Source organism: Macaca thibetana, chromosome 5, assembly GCF_024542745.1.
Source record: "Macaca thibetana thibetana isolate TM-01 chromosome 5, ASM2454274v1, whole genome shotgun sequence".
Taxonomy (NCBI): Eukaryota; Metazoa; Chordata; class Mammalia; order Primates; family Cercopithecidae; genus Macaca; species Macaca thibetana.
This window is the reverse complement of record NC_065582.1, coordinates 158412674-158439490: the sequence shown is the minus strand read 5'-3', so window position 1 is coordinate 158439490 and position 26817 is coordinate 158412674. Positions and strand designations below refer to the sequence as shown.

General features: G+C 35.6%; 1 long non-coding RNA gene across 1 annotated transcript in view; it reads left to right on the top strand.

The window, feature by feature from the left end:
• LOC126954344 (uncharacterized) overlaps positions 1–26242 on the top strand; it is a 105891-nt gene extending 79649 nt beyond the window's left edge. Inside the window, exons 4-5 of the long non-coding RNA XR_007725598.1 lie at positions 2163–2237; positions 24648–26242. This is a non-coding gene — a long non-coding RNA (uncharacterized LOC126954344). The remainder of the gene's footprint in view (positions 1–2162; positions 2238–24647) is intronic.
• The last annotated feature ends 575 nt before the right edge of the window (positions 26243–26817 follow it).

Below are 26817 nucleotides of genomic sequence, written 5' to 3'. Positions count from 1 at the left end.
ATTCAGCAAACAGTGTGTTTCACCACAACAGGAATTTTTAATTGTATTGAGGTTCCGTTTATTAATAATTTCTTTCATTCATTGTCTTTGGTGTTGTGACTACATATATTTTAACTGGAATTTCTCAGTTATTAATGTGGGAAGCTGAAACAATATGTTTTAAATGTTGACATAATGTCATCTTTTCTAAGGCAAAAAGAGAAATAAGGAGCATGCAAAAGAAATGATCATCACAATTACAATAAATAATATTTCTTATTTATTAAGTTTCTGGAACTAATTAAGACACATTTAATATTTTATTTTATCCTCACTACAACCAATATAAGTGGTATTAAAACACAGCAATTGTTTTGTAAATTAGGAAGTTGGAAGCTCAGTTAGTGAGGTTACATAGCATTCCCAAGGTCATATAGTTGGTTAGTGATAGAGCCAGGATTCAAACACAGAAAGCTCCAGGATTAAACCCAGTAAGGATTCTATGAAACCAAAGTATTTACTTAACTTCCTCAGGAAAGTTTCTAGAAAACAATAAGCAAATGGCCAGCCTTCCGAGATGTGGACGTCGCTGGGTTCCAGTGATGTGAAGAAATTAGGCGAATACATTTTTCTGTTTCTGGCTTACAGCCCAAGATACTGGAGCCTCCCTCCTCTCATACCTTCTTATCATTTAATTATTAACAGTCTTAGCTAATCATTAATTATGCACTGTCAATTATGCTTATATTATTATTTGAAATAGATACAATATATGACTGATTTGACTAAAATTACCCCTTTGTTTAATTGTCAATTTGCATAAATTCAGATGCAATGAGATGTTGCATAGTGATTCATCAGGCATTGAAAGCAGAAGCAACAACCTGAACGACGGGAGGCTCAGTCTCACAAATTATTGCCATTTTCATCAGGAAAGGAATTCCATTATGACTGACTTTCCTTAGTCTGAAATTGTGATGAGGAGTTTGCAAACTTGAGCCATCATAGGTTATATAGGGTGACACTAAAGGCGAACACGTATCTATGACCACTGGCAAGACATCTGTCCTGCACATAATTGAAACTTTCTCCTGTGCTGGTCCAGTGCCTTCATAGCAGGGCAATAGGTTTCCATGCTGGTGCTCTCATTATAGGGATGGCTGTCTGAATGTGATCCTTGAGTCTGGGGAGTTGAATGACTCACTTCCCCCACTTACTGTAAAGTGAAATTTCAATTGAAGGTGAGTGACGTGAACTAGCAAATTTGCTTCAAAGCTGTTTTCCTATGCTTCCATAGTAATAACATTTTGAAGTGCCTACTATGTGCTAGTCGTGTATTAGGAATTATGAGTAATTGCTCACATTTAATAAAAACAGCTCTATACAAATTTATGGTGCTATCATAGTTTTAGAAGTCACAAGTTTAACAAGTGTCAAACCTGCAATATATTCTAAATTTAGTGGACTCAAAAATCTTCTGTGTTATAACTCTAGTACCTATAGGGTATTAACTGGCACATCTAGAAAAGTAACTTACGTTGTTTTCATATTTAATAAGTACATATTTTTTAAAGTATATTAAGACATATATTCTTCTATTTCTAGTGGGGCTCTGTTATTTAAGCCACTACTGATACAAAGTTGTTTTCAGGCAAAGCATAATAACATATGTTCTGAATTTTTAAAATTTTATTATATTTTTAATTGAAAAATAATAATTGTATATATTTATGGTATATAATAACATTTTAGATACCTGTATGCATTGGGGGATGATTAATTTTATCTAACTAACATATCCATCACCATACTTATCATTTGTTTTTGGTGACAACATCTAAAATCTACTCTTTCAGCAATTTTGAAATATACATTATTAATAACTACAGTATTTGTTACAGCCTAATAATAAGAGATATTTAAATTGTGCTACAGTTTCTAAATAATTCATATTTACAGAGAGTAACACAATCTCTATTACATTATTAGAATTTAGGGAGTAATATTATAATACCCGTTTTATAGACATGAAAATTCAGAAATTTACTTACCCAAAACTGTAAAACTCATAAATGAAGAACTTAAATAAAAGACTTGTATTTCCCAAGTCTATCCTCTTTCCTCTCATCTATACTTCAGTGTTTTTATTGTTTTCTCTTTTCTCTTTCTAAATTTAATTTTAGGTGATCAGGGTGCTCATGGATGGCTTCTGATTCTCCAGGTTTTCATGCAAGGGTACTCGAACGTGTGTATGTGCAGTGAGTATTAAAGGCTAAGATACTTTTCTATGAAGTCTCCATCTTATTAGAATTTATTTCCCTTGATTCCTACACTAACAGGATCTAGGAAATATTGCTTTCTTTGTAAATTGTTCTTCTTGCTTCTTCACACCAGAATTAATGTGCCATCATACCTTTGAATGCTGAGAAACCTGTGCCATCCTGTCTCCTCTGCTAGCTATTAACTAGACAAATATTTTTTCTGGACATTTTTATTGTATCTTTGACCAATTTCCCCACATAATAAGCAAATTACTATGTAGGAAACTGCCAACATGGCTTAAAAGTTAACAAACATTCATTAGGTTTAAGGTCCTAAAAAAATTGAATAATAGTGTACATTAAAAAAGTAATAAAATAATAAATAAATGTGCATCAAGAAATGATGTATATTAAAATAACCAGTAGAATATTTTGGAAAGAAAAATATATAAAAAATCAAATGAATCTAGGAGCTAGTTTTTCAAAAAGATTAGCAAAATAGGTAGACTGCTAGTTAGACTAATAAAGAAAAGAGAGAAGAATCAAATAGACACAATAAAAAATGATAAAGGGTATATCACCACTGATCCCACAGAAATACAAATTAGCATCAGAGAATACTGTAAACACCTCTATGCATATAAACTGGAAAATCTAGAAGAAATGGACAAATTCCTGGACACATACATCCTCCCAAGACTAAACCAGGAAGAAGTCGAATCCCTGAATAGACCAATAACAAGTTCCGAAAAGGAGGCAGGAATTAATACCCTACCAACCAAAGAAAGCCCGCGAACAGACGGATTCTCAACCGAATTCTAACAGAGGTGCAAAGGGGAGCTGGTACCATTTCTTCTGAAACTATTCTGAACAATAGAAAAAAGGGACTCCTCCCTAACTCATTTTATGTGGCCAGGGTCATCCTGATACCAAAACCTGGCAGAAACACAACAAAAAAGGAAAACTTCAGGCCAATATCCCTGATGAACATCTATATAAAAACCCTCAATAAAATACTGTCAAACCGAATCTAACAGCACACCAAAAATCTTATCCACGACAATCAAGTCAGCTTCATCCCTGGGATACAAGACTGATTCAACATACATAAATAAATCAATGTAATCCATCACATAAACAGAACCAATGACAAAAACCACATGAATATCTCAATAGATGCAAAAACGGCCTTTGATAAAATTCAACATTCCATCATTCTAAAAACACTCAATGAACTAGGTATTGATGTACCATATCTCAAAATAATAAGAGCTGTTTATGACAAACCCATAGCTAATATCATGCTGAATGGGCAAAAGCTGGAAGAATTCCCTTTGAAAACTGACACAAGACAAGGATGCCTTCACTCACCACTGCTATTCAACATAGCATTGGAAGTTCTGGCCAGGAAAATCAGGCAAGAGAGTGAAAAAAGGTTATTCAAATAGGAAGAGAGGAAGTCAAATTGTCTCTCTTTGCAGATGACATGATTATATATTTAGAAAACCCCATCATCTCAGCCCAAAAACTTCTCAAGCTGATGAGCAACTTTAGCAATGTCTCTGGATAAAAAAAAAAAAAAAAAATGTACAAAAATCACAAGCATTCTTATACACCGGCAATAGACAAGCAGAGAGCCAAATCATGAGTAAGCCCCCATTTAAATTGCTACAAAAGAGAATAAAATACCTAGAAATACTTAGGGACCTGAAGGACCTCTTCAAGGAGAACTGCAAACCAGTGCTCAAGGGAAAAGGAGAGGATACAAACAAATGGGAAAAAATCCCATGCTTATGGATAGGAAGAATCAGTATTGTGAAAATGGCCATACTGCCCAAAGTAATTTACAGATTCAATGCTATTCCCACCAAGCTACCATTGACTTTCTTTGAAGAATTAGGAAAAACACTTTTATATGGAACCAAAAAAGATCCCATATAGCAAAGACAATCCTAAGCAAACAGAGCAAAGCTGGAGGCATCAGTCTACCTGACTTCAAACTATTCTACAAGGCTACAGTAACCAACACAGCATAGTACTGGTACCAAAACAGATATATAGACCAATGGAATAGAATAGAGACCTCAGAAATAACACCACACATTTACAACCATCTGATCCTCGACAAACCTGACAAAAACAAAACTGACTAGCCATATGCATAAAACAGAAACTGGACCCCTTTTTTACACCTTATACAAAAATTAACTCAAGATGGATTAAAGACTTAAACATAAACCCAAAACCATAAAAACTCTAGAAGAAAACCTAGGCAATACCATTTAGGACATAGGCATGGGCAAAGACTTCATGACTAAAACACCAAAAGCAATGGCAACAAAAGTGAAAATTGACAAATGGGATCTAATTAAACTAAAGAGCTTCTGCACAGCAAAAGAAACTAGCATCTGAGTGAACAGGCAATGGAGAAAATTTTTGAAATCTGCCCATCTGACAAAGGTCTAATATCCAGAATCTATAAGGAACTTAAAAAAATTGCAAGAAAAAACAATCCCATCAAAAGTGAGTGGAGGATATGAACAGACACTTCTCAAAAGAAGACATTCATGTGGCCAACAAACAGATGATAACAAAAAAAGCTCATCATCACTGGTCATTAGAGAAATGCAAATCAAAACCACACTGAGATACCATCTCATGCCAGTTAGAATGGCAATCATTAAAAAGTCAGGAGACAATATATGCTAGCAAGGCTGTGGAGAAATAGGAATGCTTTTACACTATAGGAGTATAAATTAGTTCAACCATTGTGGAAAACAGTGTGGTGATTCCTCAAGGATCTAGAATCAGAAATACCATTTGACTCAGTAATCTTATTACTGAGTATATACCCAAAGGATTAGAAATCATTCTACTATAAATATACATGCACACGTATGTTTATTGCAGCACTATTCACAACAGCAAACAGCTGGAACCAAGCCAAATGCCCATCAATGATAGACTGGATAAAGAAAATGTGTCAACCATAAAAAAGAATGAGTTCATGTCCTTTGCAGGGACATGGATTAAGCTGTAAGCCATCATTCTCAGCAAGTTAACACAGAACGGAAAACCAAACACCGCATGTTCTCACTCATAAGTGGGAGCTGAACAGTTAGAACACATGGATATAGAGAGGGGAATATCACACAGTGGGGCCTATCCAGAAGTGGGGGCAAGGGAAGGGAGAGCATTAAGACAAATACCAAATGCATGTGCAGCTTAAAACCTAGATGACGGGTTGATAGGTGCAAGAAACCACCATAGCAAATGTATGCCTATCTAACAAACCCACATGTTCTATACATTATCCCAGAACTTAAAGTAAAATTTAAAAATTTTTAAAAAAGAAAATATATACATGCATTGAAATATAAAGTATACACAACAGGTGGAATAATAGTAAACGTATGTATGGTTAGATTGGATTTCTAAATTGGAAAACAGCACTGAAGAATTTATCAATAAAATGTGTAGGGAAGACCACTTATTTGATAACACAATAGGGTGATGACATTCAATAATAACTTAATTGTATATTTTAAAATAACTTAAAGAATGTAAAATAACCTAAAAAATGTAATTAGATTGTAACTCAAGAGAAATATCTTTAGGGGAAGAATAAAAAAATACAGGGAAATTAAAAAATTAAAAATATGAAGAATAAATTTACAAGCATAGATAACACTGAAGAAATTTTTAATAGTTTCCTAATAGAATGACAGGGATAACATTCAGGGAAATATAACTGAAACTATTGTTGAATTAAAGAAGTACATGAATTATCTTAGTGCACTGACTTTATACTGAGTATATAATGGGACAGAAACATGTTAAGGATAAAGAAAAATCTCTAAAACCCAACTAAAGAGAAAATATACATAAAAAGGAAAAAAAATATTGAAAATAAAATTATTACAGTAAAATTACTATAAAACAAATAACTTTCAACATAAAATTTCCTAGCCATTGAACATATGATTCAGACAAGACTATTACATGAAATTTTCAGATATACAAAGAATATATACTACCAATAGATTCTTACAAATTACCCAATAATGTATTTCAAATCAGAAAACCCCCCAAAAAAAAACAAAATATGAACACCTCATCAATCTTGGGTTTTACAAAAACAGAAATAAAAAAAACCAATTCAACAAATTATACACTATCAAATTATAATCGTCTGATATAGTTTAGCTCTGTCCCCACCCAAATCTCATTTTAAATTGTAATTCCCATAGTCCCCACATGTTTTGGGAGGGACTAGATGGATGGTAATTGATGGGGCAGATTCTCCCATGCTGTTTTCCTAGTAGTGATTTCTCATGAGATCTGATGGTTTTATAAGCATCTGGCATTTCACCTGCTGGCACTCATTCTTGTTCTGTCCTGTCACTCTGTGAAGAAGATGCCTGCTTCTCCTTTACCTTCCACCATGATTATAAGTTTCCTGAGACTTCCCCAGCAATGCAGAACTGTGAGTCAATTAAGCCTCTTTTCTTTATAAATTTCCCAGCCTTGAGTATTTCTTTATCGGTAGCATGAAAACAAACTAATACAGTAAAAAGGTATCACAGAGAGTGAGGCGCTGCTGTTAGAATGCCCAAGAATGTGGAAATGCCTTTAGAACCAGGTAACAGGCAGAGATTGGTACAACTGGAGGACTTAAAAGAAGCCAGGAAAAATCTGAGAAAGTTTGGAACTTCCTAGAGAGACATGTTGATTGGTTTTGACCAAAATGCTGATAGTGATATGGACTATGAAGTCCAGGCTGAGGTGGTCTCAGATGGAGATGAGCAACTTCCTGGAAATGTGAGTAAAGGTCACCCTTGCTATGCTTTAGCAAAGAGACTGGCAGCATTTTGCCCCTACCCTGGAGATCTATGGAACTTTGAAGCTGGAAGACATAATTTAGGGTATCTGGTGGAAAAAAATTTCTAAGCAGCAAAACATTCAAAGAAAGCAGCACATAAAAGCTTGGAAATGTTTCAGCCTGCCTTCGATAGAAAACAAAAACACATTTTCTGGGGAAAATTTTAAGCTGGCTACAGATATTGGCATAAATAATGAGAAGCCAAATATTAATCACTAAGATAATGGGAAAATGTCTCCAGGGCATGACAGAGAACTCCCCAGCAGCCTTTCCCCTCGTAGGCCCAGAGGCCCAGGAGGGAAAAATGCTTTTTTGGGCCAGGCTCAGGGTCACCTTTCTCTGAGCAGCCTCAGGATGTGGTACCCCGTGTGTCAGCTGCTTCAGCTCCGGCCATGGCTAACAGGGTCCAGGTACACTTTGGGCCATTAATTCAGAGAGTACAAGCCCCAATTTTTGGTGGCTTTCATGTGGTGTTCAGCCTGTGGGTACACAGAAGTCAAGAATTGAGTTTTGGGGACCTTTGTCTAGATTTCAGAGGATGTATGGAAATGCTTGGGTGCCCAGGCAGAAGTTTGCTGCAGAGGTGGAGTCCTTATGGAGAACTTCATGGAAGTGCTCCCATTCCAAATGGGATAAATTGGCCAAAAGTGTGGCTACAGGCCCCATGCAAATTCAAAACCCAGAAGGGCAGTCATTAAATATTAGAGCTCCAAAATGATGTCCTTTTACTCCATGTCTCATATCCAGGGCATACTAACGGAAGGGGTGGACTCCCAAGGTCTTGGGAAGCTCTGCCTCTGTGGCTCTGAAGGGTGCAACCCCATGGCGGCTTTCATAGCATTGAGTGTGTGTGGCTTTTCTGGATGCACAGTGCAAACTATTAGTTGATCTACCATTATGTGGTCTAAAGAACAGTTGCCCTATTCTCACAGCTTCACTAGGAAGTACCCCATTGGGCACTCCGTGTGGGGGTTTCAACACCATATTCTCTCTCTGCACTGCCCTAGCAGAGGCTCTCTATGAGGATTCTACCCCTACAGCAGACTTCTACCTGGACATCCCTGCATTTCCATACATCATCTGAAATCTAGGCACGGGTTCCCAAACCTCAACTCTTGCCTTCTGCATCCTCACAGAACTGACACCATGTGGTAGCCACCAAGACTTGGGGCTTGCACCCTCTGAGACAATGGCCTGAGCTGTACCTCTGCTTGTTTTATCTATGGCTGGAGCTGGAATGGCTGGGATGCAGGCCACTATGTCTCCAGGCTTCACAGGGCAGCTGGGCCCTGGGCTTGACCCACCAAATCATTTTAATATGATAGACCCCTGGACCTGTGATGGGAGGGGCTTCCCCAAATGTCTCTGACATGCCCTGTAGACATTTTCCTCATTGTCTTGGCAATTAGTATTTGGTTCCTTTTTACTTATGCAAATTTCTGCAGCCAGCCTGAATTTTTTTTGCAGAAAATGAGGTTTTGTTTTCTACCACATGATCAGGCTGCACATTTTCCAAACTTTTATGCTCTGCTTTCCTTTTTAAAAACATAAGTCCCAATTTCAGATCATCTCTTTCTGAATGCCAATGACTGTACACTGTTAGAAGAAACCAGACCAAATCTTGAATACTTTGCTGTTTAGAAATTTCTTCTACCAGATGCCCTAAATCATCTCTCTAAAGTTCAAAGTTCCATAGATCCCTAGAGCAGGGACACAATGCCACAGAAAGAGTGACCTTTATTCCAGTTCCCAACAAGTTCCTCATCTCGGTCTGAGACCACCTCAGCTTCTTATTGTCCATATCACTATCAGCATTTTGGTCAAAACCATTGAAAAAGTCCTCGGAAGTTCCAAACATTCCCACATCTTCCTTTCTTCTTATGAGCCTTCCAAAGTATCTCAACTTCTGCCTACTACTCGGTTCCAAAGTCAGTTCCACATTTTCGGGTATCTTTATACCAGTATCCCACTTTCCTAGAATTAATTTTCTGTATTAGTTTATTCTCACACTGCTATACACAACTACCTGAGACTGGGTAATTTATGAAGACAAGAGGTTTAGTTGGCTCACAGTTCCATAGGTTTAACAGGAATTATGACTGGGAGGGCTCAGGACACTTACAATTATAGCAAGCAGGAAAAGGAAAGCAAGCAGGTCTTACCATGGTGGAGCATGAGAGAGGGTGAAAGTGAACAGGAAACTGCCACACACTTTTAAACCATCATCTTGGGAGAACTCACTCACTATCATGAGATGAGCTAGGGGAAAATTCACCCCGATTATCCAATCACCTCCCACCAGGTCCCTCCCCTGACACATGGAGATTGAAATTCAAAATTAAATTTTGATGGGGACACAGAGACAAATCATATCACCCTGTGACATGACATTACCTATATAATAAATCTGTGCATCTACCCTTGACCTATAATAAAACTTAAAAAACAACAACAAAGTGTTTGCATCTGTAATACATAAAGAATAATAATATTTTATCAGTTTCAAACATAAATAAAAGGCTTGAATAGAAGTTTTTACAAATGAGTATATAAGAAAACATATGGCCAATAAGTACATAATAGTGTTCAACATCATTTGCCTTCAGGAAATTCAAATTAAAGTCAGGATGGAATACCAATCTACACCTACTGAAATGAAAAAAAAAAAAAAAGCAAAAGAAAATCAACAGTACAAATATTGGCAAGGATATGGAAAAATTAAAACTTCTACAGATTTGTAGTAAGAAAATACATTGACACAACCATTTGAATGTCTGATTTTTTTAAATGTAAAATATACATGTAGAGAAGAAAATGTAGTATATTTTCCTCAACCATTCCAAGAGTCTTGGCTGGCATCTCTATAACAAAAGACAGATTAACAAAATGCAGATTAACAAGAGAAAAGAATGACAAATTAATGTAACAAACTTTTACATTACACATGAAAACCTTCAGAAAAAATGACCCAATGACCCAGCGAAAACTATGTACTTTTATGCTAAGTCTGATGAAAGAAGTAGATAGTTGTGTAGAAAAGTGGATGGACAAAAATGATATGGTAAATGTTTATTATTATTATTATTATTATTATTATTTTGAGATAGAGTTTTACTCTTCTTGCCCAGGCTGGAGTTCTATGGTGTGGTCTCGGCTCACTGCAACCTCTTCCTCCTGGGTTCAAGTGATTATCCTGCCTCAGCCTCTCAAGTAGCTGAGATTACAGGCGCCCGCCACCAGGCCCAGCTAATTTTTGTTTTTTAGTAGAGATGGGGTTTCACCATGTTGGCCAGGCTGGTCTCGAACTCTTGACCTCAGGCAATCACCCACCTCAGCCTCCCAAAGTGCTGGGATTACAGGCTTGAACCACCGTGTCCGACCTGGTAAATACTATTAATGCTAACAAACTGGGGGGAATACAGAAAAGCCTGTTTAGAGCTTTTCTGCATCTCTGTGTCTGTAACTTCTCTTTCCTCTGTGTATGGGGCATGACTGCTCTGGAATGAGGATCTTATAACCTATTTTTTTTTTTTTTTTTTTTTTTGAGGCGGAGTCTCGCTCTGTCGCCCAGGCTGGAGTGCAGTGGCGCGATCTCGGCTCACTGCAAGCTCCGCCTCCCGGGTTCCCGCCATTCTCCTGCCTCAGCCTCCCGAGTAGCTGGGACTACAGGCGCCGCCACCACGCCCGGCTAATTTTTTTTGTATTTTTAGTGGAGACGGGGTTTCATTGTGTTAGCCAGGATGGTCTCGATCTCCTGACCTCGTGATCCGCCCGTCTCGGCCTCCCAAAGTGCTGGGATTACAGGCTTGAGCCACCGCGCCCGGCCCTTATAACCTATTTTTAATTGTGGTAGTGGAGAGAAATTTGTAAAGATCCTGCATTACACAGAATGGCAAAGGAGGGTCAGAGTGACTTTCTTGCTTCTGAAGCGTTCCAATTGCCACGATGCCATATTTTGTGTTATTGTGTTCTGAGCCATGACATATACTACCCTACAATCCAGTAATCATACTTTTAGATATTTATCTAAGATAAAAGAAAACATGTCTGCAAAAATCTCTGTACTCTATTACATAAATAATATAATGGTGACTTTTTTATAATACCCTCAGACTGGAAATTGCCCACCTGTTCATCAACAAGGAAATAGATGTACTATGGTGGATATGAATATGAAATTAATTCTTGAAAAAAGAATACACAAGAACATTAATGTACCTTAAAAACCTTATGACTAGTGAAAGAAGTAATTCACAGAAAAGTAAATACTGTGTAATTCAATTTTTATAAAGTTCAAGAATAGGTAAAATTAAGCTAGCTATGTGGATAAAAATCAGATCGCTGGTTTCTTCAAGGAATTGATTAGGAAGGAGTTTTAGGAAATTGCAGCTTGATGTTAATGCTCTGTGCCTGAAAAAAAGGATGGGGTTTACACGAATAAATACATTTTTTAAAAACTGAAGGAACTATACTCTTAATACTTCCACATTTCAAGTATATAAATAATATCTCAGAAACAGATAATAGTAGCTTTCTACATTTCAAAATATGTAAATAAATTCTATATAAACAATAATAGAGAAAAAGAAAGGGAATGTTCTTCCTTCTTTGGAAGGAAGATAAATGTTCCAATTAATTTATCAGAAAAAGATAATTTTAAGTAGTTTTGTGAAACATATATGTGTAATTATTAATAGTACTGTGGGATTTATTATTTCACAAGTCATGTCAGATCATAGCAATAAAATAATGGTAGTACAAAAGAGAAAATAAAAACTTTCAACCAATGGGAGGCAGGAAATTTGAGGGAATAAGAAAAAGAAAAAGTACAACCAAAGCCAAACAAAACAAAACAAAAACTACACACACACACACCCCCACACCCACATACACACACACCCACACAAACACACGATAAATTGACAGACCAAAAGACCAAGTATTGAGTAACTATATGAATGTAAGCAAATTAATATCTGACTGACATAACAGGAAAACAGATGAATAATTGTCCTCTGGTCACAAAGCAAGTGACAAGATTGAGCATTGAATCCCCAGATTATTTTGTACAAAGCATACACACTTAAATACTAGAGAACATCTAGGATTTCAGGTGAGCTTGGAGGAGATATTTTATGATAATGATTGAGAAACAAAGAACTGAATTCATTTATAAACTAATTTTATAATGCATACATCAGTTTATAAAAGCCTATTCTGAAGATTTGCTAGTCACACTGGCCTCCTTGCTGTTTTGGGGATATGTGAAGCACATCGTATTCCTGTGTCATGCTGTGTTCTTCATTTCTCCCACTGTGGTGAATGCCCTACTGCCAAATACCTGCGTGGCTCAACTCTTTCTCACTGTATTCACATAACCACTCAAACGTTACCTTAGTAAAGAAGATTTGGTTCTACTCTATTAAATATAGTAGTCCCTCCCTTCTGCCCTGTCACTTTTTATTCCCTTATCTTACCCATCTGACATTGTATGTGTCTGTATTCATTAACTTGCTCATTGACCATACTCACTGAACAGAAGGTGCCTTCCATGAGAGTAAGATTTTCCCCTATAAAGTTACAGCAATGTTTTGCAAATAGTAGCTGGTCATTAAATATTTATGGAAGGAAATGTGAATGCATTGCATTCTTTCCTTCCCCCACAAAAGTACTTATTTATTATTTAATTGATAGTTCATTGAGATATTTTCATAACTTATTATATTAGTCCATTTTCACACTGCTAATAAAGACAAACCTGAGACTGGGAAAAAAGAGGCTTAATGGACTTACAGTTCCACATGGCTGGGGAGGCCTCACAATCATGGTGGAAGACAAGGTGGAGCAAGTCACATCTTACATGGATGGCAGCAAGAGCGTTTGTGCAGGGAAACTCCCATTTTTAAAACTGTCAGATCTAGTGAGACTTATTCACTCTCATGAGAACAGCAGGGGAAAGACCCACTCCCTTAATTCAATTACCTCCCATTGGGTCCCTCTCACAACACATGGGAATTCAAGATGAGATTTGAGTGGGGACACAACCAAACCATATCACTGGTGTTTTAATTCATTTAACAATCATTCAATAAGGAATTCCAGCATCTATGTCTATACATTTTTGCAGTTGTCTAGATAACAATTTTTCATCATGTTATTATCTATTACAGGTAGACAGTTTTGGCAGATTTATTTCTAGTGAACACATAATAATAAAGACACACTACCATTTGGGGGTACTTACTATGAAGCAGTCACTATACTAGGTACTTTAAAACATTATGAAAGATAATTCTTATAAAAATACATAGTTTTATTCGATCAATTTTACAGATGAAATAATCTGAGAGCTAAAGAGTTGAATCAGTTTGCTTCAGGATATGGAGCCTGATTTGCCTTGCTTAATAACAAAAATTGGGACAGAAAGAGGCTTGACTTGTAGCATATTCCTGGTTCCACAGTGTAAACATCCACATCATGGCTGATTTCAAGCTACAAATGTGATCACTGAACACAGAAATAGAAGCAGAAACTAACAATCAGCTCGTATGAGCCACTGTATATTTCTAATATTTGGCAAAGACAGAGAACAAACCATGGCTGTTTGAATCTATGTTTTCAGCCACTACACTGGAGTTACCTGAGACGGTGACTAAGCACTGTTTAGATGTACTTTAAAATAAATCTAAAGGTACAGATCTTTTTTTCAGTGATATTACTTGGCCTGAAAAATACTCAACGAAGAAGTAAATCTACTTTGTTGACGGTTGGAATAGTATGAGCCTCCATTTCCAGTCCCTGTTCAATTGACAAGAATACTATTCTTTTTCTCAGTATCTGTTTCTTTCGCACTATAACAAATTGGTTGGCTCTAGTTTTGTCTTTTATCAGGACTTGTTGACTAGTATCTTCTTTCTCTCTAACCAATATGGATGATGAATCACATCTGTTCCCCACGTAATGACTTCAAAGGAAGAGTTTACAGCTCTACCTGTGAGTTTCTGTGATGTCTGGTTGTTTTCACATTGCTGTATAATAGATCTCCAAAGACCAGGAAAGAAGAGTAAGTCTATTTCTAAAACCATTATGGCATAATCAACAATGAGAAAAATACTGGGGTTTTATTCTGCCTTACGATGAAAATGAGAAGTTATGGGTAGGGAAATTTTAATAACCAAATAAAACTTACAAGATAACGTATCAACTGGTCTATGTGCAAAAAAGGGAAGACTGTATTAAGAATAAGATTCTCTAGTTAATGAGATTGTTTTAATAAGAAGGTGTAAGAGTCACAAGTTAAATAACAAACTCACTTGCACAAGTATCTGTTCTTGGAAGTTACATATATTTCTTTGCCTATCAGAGTACTTGCCCATATGCAATGTGAGTGCCTGATCATATAAAACTGTGACCTTATTATACAGGGTTTCTTCAATGTGAAATATGTCTAATACATTAGCCAATAGTTGCATACAAATTAAGATAACAATGTCAACATTTTCTAATTTCAAATATGAAAATAACTCTGTTTGAAAATACAAAAGGGTTCTTTCTCACTTGTGTTTTTTGTTTTTTGGAATCATACAATTTTAAAATCTCAAATATTTAAAATACCATAACAAAATATCTATATAAAGCCTGTTATCATGTCAAAAGTAGCCATATCCTCCCATATTCTAGCTTACTTTACTTCTTTATTATGATTATTTAAAGATAATAGAAAGAGAAATGAAGGGGAGATTAGGTTTGTAACACCTTTGAAAATATTTGAATAGCAATGCATCTTAAATATTTAATATATATGAATTACCACTGTATGTTCTAAAATAATGTAATTGCACATAAACTCCTTGTCTTCCTTATTTTAAATGCATTCAGGGAAAAGTTATTCAAATAAAAAATTATATTCCCAGGATGAAAATCATAGAATTATAAGGTTCTTATGCATCTACTTACTATGCAGACTTAATAAGTAACAGGATTTTATGAGACTGAAATATTATTGTTATTCATTTCAACCATTTGGGCTTAAAATACTGTCAATTTAAAAAAGCACAGCGCTGAGTTTGTAGCAGCTTCTGAAATAGCTTACTCTTTTGTTAAAGTATGTTTGGGTTTTCTTACCTCAAGAAGCAATTTTAGGCTGGGCACGGTGACTCACGCCTGTAATCCCAGCAACTTCGGGAGGCCGAGGCAGGCGGATCACCAGGTCAGGAGATCAAGACCATCCTGGCTAACATGGTGAAACCCCCGTCTCTAAAAATACAAAAAATTAGCCGGGTGTGGTGGTGGGCGCCTGTAGTCTCAGCTACTCGGGAGGCTGAAGCAGGAGAATGACGTGAACCCAGTAGGTGGAGGTTGCAGTGAGCAGAGATCGCGCCACTGCACTCCAGCCTGGGTGATAGAGTGAGACTCCGTCTCAAAAAAAAAAAAAAAAAGAAAAGAAAAAGAAAAAAAGAAATTGTATTCTGAAATAAATATTTCAGTTTTCTCAGCAAGTGTAGAATTAAATGAACATTTATTAATATAGAGTACATTAGGGATACATTTATATATTGCCTCAGAAGCAATAAATGCAACCTGGTTTCTGCTTCATTACATTTAAGATATGACAACTGGAAAGATTCCCTCATTAAACCAAATACTTTTTATTCCAGTGATGGATTAGTTAATATTTAAAAAATTAGTTGAGATTTAGGACTTATCTGTCTTCTGATATAGATAATGCCAGTCAGGGCAATGTCATTTTGAACAATGTTATGATTCATTCTGACGTTATACTCATCATCCGAGGCACAGGCTGAATCACATCTCTGCTAGAAGCGTTTATCTTTTTAAATTCATGGGATACAAAGTTTGGAATAAATGTTAGAACTCATTGTGTCATACCTTTAGACCAAAATTTCTCAAATGCTTTTGCATCAACTTTGCATCAGTAGCACATAGCAAAACCATCCATAAAATTATACACTTAAAAGAGTGAAGCCCAGAAATCTGAATTTAATCTGACACTACAAGTGATACTTTGCATTATAAAATTGTCAAACGACCACTCCAGCATGGCTTGATATGCTTCTTTGACAACTTTTTCAGTGGTTGAATATCTTTGGAGGAAAAAAACATGCTATGACACTACACTCAAACACTACTCATAATCTAGGCAAGTCTATTAAAAATATAAATATACCTTATACTTTGTCACCATTTTTCACTTCCAAAATTCTATTTCATCCTCCTAAAATGACACTGAAACCTTCCAATATTTTCAATGTATTTTAACAAATTATGTAATGCAAATAGGCCTTTGCATTATTGACTAAATGCAACACTCATTCATGTCAAAAATTCTCAACAAACTAGAAAGAGAAAGGAGCTTCCCAACTTGATAAAACACATATACAAATAACCTCTATTGAACAACGTATTTAGTAGTGAGAAACTGGATGATCTCATTTTAAAATTGGAGATAGGTAATGATATAATTCCTCATCAATTACATGAAGAATCATACTGGAATTCCTAGCTAATGCAATAAGCGTGAAAATAAATAAAATGTATACATTTTCAGAGAAAGAAATCAAACCATTTGGTTTACAGAAGACATAAATGTCTATGTAGAAAAACTCAAGAGTCTTCAAAATTAAATAAATAAAACCTTCTTAAATGAACTAATATAGGAAAGACACAGGATACATAGCTAATATACAAAAGCTAATTGATTTCCTATATACCAGTGATAAACTGGCATTTGAATCCTTTAAAAATATACTATTTACAATACTCCTATCCCAAAACCAAAAATGAAACACTTAGGTATAAATCTAATGAGATATCTATAACATCTACGTGCATATTCCTACAAAACTCTGATGAAAGAGATTGAAAATATTAAATGAAGGAAGAGATATTTCATGTTCATGTATTAGAAGACTCAATATTGTTAAGATAACAGTTCTTCCAAGTTGATGTATAGATTTGATGCAATTTCAGTCAAAATCACATCAAGCTATTCTATAGAAACTTACGAACTTATTATAAAGTTTATATGCAAAGACAAAAGACCTAGTATAACCAAAACAATGAGGAAGAAGAGGAACTGTATTAGTCTGTTCTTATGCTGCCATGAAGAAATATCCAAGACTGGGTAATTTATAAAGCAAAGAGGCTTAATTGACTCACAGTTCTGTTTGGCTGGGGAGGTCACAGGAAATTTATAATCATGGTGGAAGGGGAAGCAACATGTCCTTCTTCACATGACAGCAGGAGAGAGAAGTGCCAAGCAAAAGGGAAAAAGGTCTTTATAAAGCCATCAGATCTTGTGAGAACTCACTCACTATCATGAGAACAGCAACACGAAGGTAGCTGTCCATATGATTCAATTATTCCCCAGCACATCCCTCCCATGGCGTGTGGGGATTATGGAAACTACAATTCAAGACCATATTTGGGTGGAGACACAGCGAAATCATATCAAGAACTAGGATGGATGATTCAAATAACGTGATTGCAAGACTTATAAAGATACAATAGTCAAGACAATGACAATTTGATAGAAAAGGAATAGTCTTCAACAAATGATGCTGAAACAAGTGGGTGTCCATATTAAAAAGAAAGAACCCACATACAGACCTTATATCTTTGAGAGAAATAAATCACATTGAATCATAGATGTAAATGTGAAACAAAAATATGTAAAACTTTCAGAAGAAAACATAGAAACTCTAGATGACCTTTGGTTTGGTAATGAGATTTGAGATACAACACAAAAGCATGATCAATGAAAAAATGATAGTAGTTGAACTTTACTAAAATTAAAATCTTTTTCTCTGACTAGTACACAGTAAGAGAGTGCAAAGACAAGGCACAGACATGCAAATATATATGTTAAACAAGTGCTATCCAACACATACAAATAACTATTATAACCCAACAAAAGTAAACACATGAACTAATTTGAAAATGGTTCAAAAAATTGATGCTCACTAGAAAAGATATCAATATGGCAAATACGCATATAAAAAGATACTTGACATCATATGTCATGAGGAAATTGCAAATTAAAAAATTACCTGATATCCCTACACACCTATTAGGACAGCTATAATCCAAAGACACTGGAAATAGCGATTGATGAGCAAAGATTCACAGCACCAGGGACTGTCATTCATTGCTAGTAGGAATACAAAATGCTATGGCCATTTTGGAAGCGGTTTAGCAGTTAATTATAAAGTTAAACACAGCCTTATCATATGATGTAGGAAATAGACTCTGGCCTACTTACAAATCTGAGTTGAACACATATGTTAACATGAAAAACTTTATATGAATGTTTATAATACCTTTATTTATAATTACCAAAAGCTGTTCTTCAACAGATGACTAAACAATGATATATCTATGCAATGGAATATTATTCATAGATTAAAAGAAATGAGCCATCAAGACAAAAAGATGTGAAGGAATATAAAATGCATAATGATAAGTTTAAAAAAACAGTCTGTAAAGGCTGTATCGTATAATTTCAAACATATGACATTCTGGAAAAAAACAAAATTATGGAAAGTGGTACAAACAGCAGTGGTTACTAGTGGGTCAGGGAAGGAGAGTAAGATTGAAGAGGGGAAGCACAGAACTACACAGCTTAGTCTACATTCGTATATTTTCTTGTTCTGACAGATGAGAGAGCCTAGAAGCAATAACAGTCCAATAGCAACGAGCACACTTAGTTCATCGATCTATGTTTCTAACACTGTTGTTCACTGAAAGGACTCAGGTAAACTTGAAAACACCACTGATTGTTCACTGAAAAGACTCAGGTAAACTTGAAAACATCACTGATTGTAAGACTGGGGCGACAGGAAATATGCAAGATGATTCTGAAACTTCTTGTAGTACAAGAAAATAAAGAAGTTCTCCAAAACCACCTAACCAATAAGCAGACGGACAAACAAACCTACACACATTGATGAGGGTTTGTCAAAGGGACACAGGAGTCAACTGGAGGATGTTTCAATGGTCATAGCTAGAGAAATTTGAGCCATACAATAAACAAAGTACTATTGGATTCTAACTCAAAGTATAAAATACATGCCCATGAATTATGCCGATGTGAATAAATAATAAACGGGAGAGAAGAGACAAATCTGTGCAGAATTAGTTCAATAATTTATGTAGATATATCTCCCTCAGGAGATGGAGAATAAGTCCTCACACTTTAAGGGTGTGCTGTACAAAGTGTCTTCCTCACAAAGCATACACTGTGGAATGGCGTTGGGGTAGGGGAGGAGTAACTTTCAATAAAGAAAGCTGATAAACATCACCTCACCCAGATGGCCCAGGTTAGGTTGATAGTATATATTCTTACTATGATGTGATGAAAATGGAACATTATTTCTATGACTGTCCTCCTCCAAACCTGTAACTCAATCTAATCATGAGAAAACATCATACGAATCCAGAAATATTCCACAAAATAGCTTGAGCAGTACTTCTGAAAACTGTTATGTCATCCAAAGCAAGAAAGGGTTGTGAAACTCTTCCAGTGCAGAGGTGCATAAAACAATATGACAGCTTAAAGTACTGTGGTGCTCTAAATGAAATCCTGGAACAGAGACAAACATGATACAGTAATAAAGAACATTGCCGGGAGCAATGGCTCGCTCCTGTAATTGCAGCACTTTGGGAGGCTGAGGCAGGTGGATCACCTGAAGCCAGGAACTCGAGGCCAGTCTGGCCAACATGGTGAAACCCCATCTCTATTAAAAATACAAAATTAGCTGGGAGTGGTGTCGGGCACCTGTAATCCCAGCTACTTGGGAGGTTGAGGCAGTAGCTGGGATTGAACCCGAGAGGTGGATGTTGCATTGCATTGAGATCCTGTCATTGCACTCCAGCCTGGGCAAGAAAAGTGAAACTCCACCTCAAAAATAAATAAATAAATAAATAAATAAATAAATAAATAATGAACATTGATTCGTTAATTTTAATAACTGTAACACACTAACATAAGATGTTAACTATGGGGGCTGAGCAAGTGATTTATGGAAAATTAGTACTATTCTCAATTTTTCAGTAAATCAAAAAGTATTCTAAAAATAAATGTTTATTCTTAAAAACAACATTTACAAGGAAAATCCAACTAAATAAAGAAGAAAAAGCACAAAGTGCAAGCTTCTTAGGAGCAGGATTCAAGTATTCAGAATTGTATGCTTTCCCTTTGTAATTTTAATGTTTTTCAATTTGAATTCCTTCCTTCCTTCCTTCCTTCCTTCCTTCCTTCCTTCCTTCCTTCCTTCCTTCCTTCCTTCCTTCCTTCCTTCCTTCCTTCCTTCTTTCCTTCCTTCTATTTTCTTTTTTCCTTTGAGACAGGGTCTCATCACGTCACCCAGGTTGGAGTGCAGTGGAGCCCTCATGACTCAGAGCAGCCTCCACCTCCTGGGCTCAAGCAAACTTCCTGCCTCAGCCTCCCAAGTAACTAGAATTACAAGTGTGTGCCACCACGCCTGGCTAATTTCTGTATTTTCTGTAGAGGCAAGCATTTGTCATGTTGCCCAGGCTCGTCTCAAACTCCTAGACTCAAGCAATCCACCTGCCTTTGCCTTCCAAAGTGCTGGAATTACCAGTGTGAGACAAAGCTCTCAGTCCTCAACTTGAATTTATTTTTTATAAAAGGAGGAGAGAGACTAAAATGGGAAGCAAGAAGGAAGGAAGGGAAAAAAAAGGAGAGAGGTAGGAACAGGGGAAGAGAAAGTTAGAGCAAAGCGGTAGAGGGAAGAGACAGAAGGGAGGAAAGAAACCATTGACTTGCCCCAAATTACCCACGTAATAGTAGGTAAAACCAGAACTTAATTCTTAATTCTTTCAAATGCCAAAGCCCTCATATTATTAACCTTTTCCCCCCTTTTCTGTACAGAGAGGATAAAATGGCTACAGAGTCAGCAATGTGTCCATTGCTTAACAGGAACTAAAAGGGGGGAAATTTCATTTCTCACCCCTTAGGCAAATTCATAAAATATGTGCTTACTGCCATGTTACTGAACTAAATAACCAATTATAGTCTAAAAGATAAATGTGGGTTTTGCCTAAGATGTTGCAAACAGTTAAGTCAATTCTGTCTGCTTTTTGTTGTAAATATTCTGCAGAGCCAAATTTTATAACTTCTTTTGTCATATGTTCTTTGCATCATCATTGCACTTTGGTTTGCAATAGCAGATTCTGGGGTGTAACGTTAGTTAAGTTGATGAAAAGGAAGTGATCAAGTGTCTCTACAAAGTAAACCTTGTTTGAGGAGTTTACAGAGAAAATAACCTCTATTTAAGTGGAATGAGAAGGTTCTTACTGCAATATTTTAAAGCTGTTTCTCACATATTATATTCACTTTTTAATCAGGGGAGATGATGTATAATTCTAAAAAATACTTTAGGCCAAGATATAATGATATTCTTCTTCAATACCCTTTATTACCCATGTAGTTAAAAGAAAGAGAATGTGCTTGGTTATTTTTTTTTTTTTTTCCTTTTGCCTCCCTTTATTTTACAAGCCCAGAGGGATGCAACTCATTTTCTGTGTAACTATTTTAAGACTAAGTTAGAGAACTCCCTTTTTCTTTATTCTTTCGTCCTGTTGTGTTTTCGGTTGGGAAGAAACTAAGCCTTTTTAATCAGTTGTGAGTGTCAAGACTAGAAAAAGTTCTAAAGATGTGAAGCAAACCCCTGGAGTTAGTTGGGCTGTGGTGATTGCTCTAGAGCCCAGGGTGAATTTTCATGGGGCCAGGCAACTGTCCTCTGCAGTTGTTAAGAAGAGACAGGAAAACACCAGTTTGCAAATTTCCGCATATTTTATTTATGCGGGCGAATATTATAATTCAGATATAATATTACGAAAAATAAAATAATGATCATTAAAACTTATCCCTATAAAAACTCATGATATAAGAAAACTACAGAAAGACTTTCTTCTTTTAAAGTAATTATTATCTGCGCCCGGCATAGTGGCTCATGACTGTAATCCTAGCACTTTGGGAGGCTGAGGCGGGCAGATCACCTGAGGGCCAAGAGGTCAAGGCCAGTCTGGCCAACGTGGCAAAATCTCGTCTCTACTAAAAATACAAAAATTAACTGCGCATGGTGGCAGGCGCCTGTAATCCCAGCTACTTGGGAGGCTGAGGCAGGAGAATCGCTTGAACCCTGGAGGTGGAGATTGCAGTAAGCCAAGATAGCACCACTGCACTCTAGCCTAGGCAACAAAATAAGACTCTGCCTCAGGAAATAATAATAATAAAATAAAAAATAATTATATGACTTTATTGGTACTACTGAGGCAAAATGACATAAAAACCACTTCCAGTTTTCCAAATCCCGTTTCAAATATTAAAATAACACCAAGATTATAGCATACACACAGTCATAATTGGGCATGTGTGCTTTTTTAAATAACTTAATTGACAGATATAAATATATATAATTATTTTATCTCATTTAAGTTAAATTAATTTTCATGTGAACTGGAGAAATTTTATAGGTTGTAGTAATCTACATCATATTTTATCAAATTGCATCACATTATTTCACAATTTTACAATATTAAGAAAAGCACCAGAATAAGAGGTAGCTCTCTGGTAGCTTCTCTGAACATTAGCCAAATCACTTGAAAAGACTGCATGATCTTTAAAAGTTTTAATGTCCTCAAATTTAAAGTGAGAATAATATTTGCTCATTTCATATTCCAGGGTCTTTAATCAATGACAAATAACATGAGAATTTTTAAAAATGTGAGATACTAACTATTTTTTAAGAAAGAATTGTAATTAAACATTTGACATATAGGCCATCACTCTTTCACAAAACACTAAACCTTCATAAGCAATTAATTGAATTTACTCATTTAAAATTTTATAAAGGTTTTACATACAAATAAATTAATCTTTTACATGTGAAAATATTGAAAGGCTTCAAGATTAAAGAAAAAAGATTTTGTTTTTCTTTTCTTTTCTTTTTTTTTTTTGGAGGCGGAGTCTCGCCCTCTCTCCCAGGCCGTAGTGCCTCAGCCTCCCGAGTAGCTGAAAAAACAACTCTCTAAATTTAAAAGAAAAACAATATTTTGACTCAGTATACTGTCTTGTAAATAGATAAAGATTAATAGTTGTTATTTAGGAAAGATACAACTGGAAACCCTTCTGATAAGTAAATACGAGCAGCATATTATTAACATTCATCACATATGAACATCATTTTAATACCCTTGAAGATACTAAAAAACAATTTATATATATCAATATTTTGAACAGTAATTGTGATACTTTTGTTTACGTTATATTTTCTTAACATTTTTGCTTAGAGTATTTAAAAATTTAAACAATTTTAACCTTAATTATCATGTGATAATATATTACATGTATCTCAGTGTAAAGAATATTAATTACATAGGCTCTAATTCATATTTCTAATACATTATGAGGGTATTGCTAAAATAGCAATCTTATAATAATTCTGCAGAAAAATGCTCAGGTATTAACTTCTTCCTCTATAACTATGACATTTTCACTTGAAATGTTACTGTTGAACTTAATTCATTTCAGATTATACAATTCTAAATGTATAGATATTTAAATGAGAGCTTGTCACAAGTTTACTCATGAAACTATTTACAAATAGACAAGGGAGTTTCATAAATAATATCTGGGATGATAATTTATAATATTTTGCAAAGCAAATTGTTTCAATTGACATAAAAGTAATTTGGAAGCAATCGAATATATACCATAATTGATATGCTAATTATAAGTTGTTATTTATTAAAATAAATTTCCTAAAGGTGGACTTTTGCTCAAGAATGTTCAATTTTGAAGTTAGTCTACAAATCAGACCAACCCTACTCCAAATGATCAAATTCAGTAAGATTAAACAATGTATCTTCTATGTTGTATTCAAATTATCAAAATCTTAAGTATATCTCTTGCCTCTCATTTTTATTTTTATAATTTGCCATGTGTAAAAATAAGAGGTAATACGTGTAATGTGGTAGTAACATATAATCCTATACACACTTTAGTTCATTGCCAGAACGTGGCAGATAAATTCTTTCCTAAGAGTCCTAGATTCAACTAGTAACTTTCTTAAACACAATGAAATTTTTATCATCCTTACTTTATAACTAAAACCAATATTTTTCACTTATGTTCTCTCATCAGTCTTAACTAAACCACTGGTCACGGGAAAACAGGCTTCTAGTTTTAGAGTTATGCAATGAGTTAGATGAGTGCCGTGGTTTTTCTAATGGATCCCTAAATGGAAGCCACGTTTTAATGTATTCAGCCCATCCCAAGTCATATCCTTAGTTTGAGAGTTTAGAAATTTTATTGTATACTTAGAGGCTATAACGCTTAAAATAACTGACTTCTACTGAAACATGTAGAAGACTACATATACAATCAGAGATCTGTGTATTCTTTTCAATGAAGACTGTAATATCTAAATCAGATATTTATTTGGGTCTCTAAAGATCATCATATTTTTTTTTTTCTCTAGGCAAACCATTGGAAAGCCAGATAATAGATGACTGCCTGAAGAGCATAACAAAAGAAAGGCGTATTATGTGAAGTATTCAAATCTCTCTCACAACATCAGACTTACATATCCTAATGTTATCGCCTTCGGTATAGGGATCTAGATGTCAGGAAGATGGTTGAGTTTCCCCGGATGACATTTTCAGTTCTTAACAACATGGGTAACATTGGCCTTTGTAACTATTTTTTCTTCTCTTCCATTCATTCTTGACTCACCAACTAAGCTTCTAATTAACCTTTTGGTTAACTGAAATAAAATAAAATAGCTGCTATTAGTTAACATTTATTTTAAGTGCTTACAATGTGCTAGAAAGCATTTTCATCATGTTACATTAATTATCGCATTTAATCCTCTCACCAATCCTGCTAAAAACCAACAGTTTACATTTCAGGAAACTAAACTGTAGACTGCTAAATTAACAAGACTGATTGGAGGTAATTGTTAAGCCACAGATGTAGTACTCAAACTCGAGTGTGTTTAAATGTAAACAGTAAATCTTCAATCTCGGTGCCTTTCATTTCTCCTCATGATAGGGCAATCTTGCTCTTATTTTTATCTGCATTTTGGGGAGTGTCAAACACCTCTAGATTGCTTAATAGTACCACCAACACTCTTACTACAGATGACAATGCTGGGTTTCAAAATAACGTGTTCAAGTTTCTCAGCTATAAGGACTAGTAAGGGACCTGAACCTGAATCTTCTTTTAAAACAGACACTTGCTGCAGAGGTGGCCTCCTCTTGGTAAGCTCGGTTCTTCCATATGTGAACAAAATTCAATAACTGACTGGGCAAAAGTTCTCTTTGGAGTAATTATTTCCTTGGGGAGCACTGCTGGTTAAGCCCACAGTATAAAATCCAAAGGGTTTCATCATTATCAAGAGCAGGTCAGTTCAGTATGGTATGTGCACTTTTCTTTAATTCATTTTTACCATCCCTGCAGTAAACATGGTCATAAATAAGCCTATCAAAACTCTAATTTAATGTTCAGAATATTCTCTTCATTGCCACGCAAACACTTATCTCTACAGCCCTCTCAGTTATCACAGGGACAGCTAGAGATTTCCATTTTGAGAAAATTAACCTTTTATTGCCCACCACAGTTCTTCAAAGCCACTTGCTATTGTTTCCATCTAAATCACCCAGGAGTGACAAATTGCAGCCACTGCATAAGAAAAGATTCTCTGGGAGGTCAAGGGCTTTCTTTCTCAGTTGCAAAAAAAAAAAAAAAAAAAAAATAGGTATTGTCAAATAACTCTAAATTTACCTTGAAAAACATTTCAAGGGCCGGGCGCGGTGGCTCAAGCCTGTAATCCCAGCACTTTGGGAGGCCGAGACGGGCGGATCACGAGGTCAGGAGATCGAGACTATCCTGGCTAACACGGTGAAACCCCGTCTCTACTACAAAATACAAAAAAACTAGCCGGGCAAGGTGGCGGGCGCCTGTAGTCCCAGCTACTCGGGAGGCTGAGGCAGGAGAATGGCGTGAACCCGGGAGGCGGAGCTTGCAGTGAGCTGAGATCCGGCCACTGCACTCCAGCCTGGGCGACAGAGCAAGATTCCGTCTCAAAAAAAAAAAAAAAAAAAAAAAGAAAAACATTTCAAGGAATCATGTAGTGGATTATAACAGAAAATGATCAATGTAATTTTTTTACAACAAAGATGAATGAAAATTATATGCACATATGGTATGTGTATGTTTGCATCTGTAAAGTAACTCTAATGCTAGTTAAAACTTCTACTTACAGCATTTATCCAGATTAAATTAAATGTGAAATCAAGGAAAATTATAATCTGGGTATAAATGAGGCAGATGTAGAACGTGAAGACACTTTGCTCATTCCATTATGGATATTGATTTAAAATTACATACCTCATGCCCTGAAAGCTGATGAAATAGTTTGGTTCCTTACTGAAAAAATTTCTTCAGTATATAGCATAATGCTCATAAGTAAGTGTGAAAGTGAATGAATGGATAAATGAAAGGGCAATAGGCAAATTATGAAAAGCCTTTAAGAAAGAGCATAAAGGCTTACATAAATTAAAAAAAAAAAAAAAAACCGTCATCTAAAATGCAAAACTCTCCCCAATATGTTGTCAGTCCTGCGGACCAGAGTCATTTGGAACAGAGCT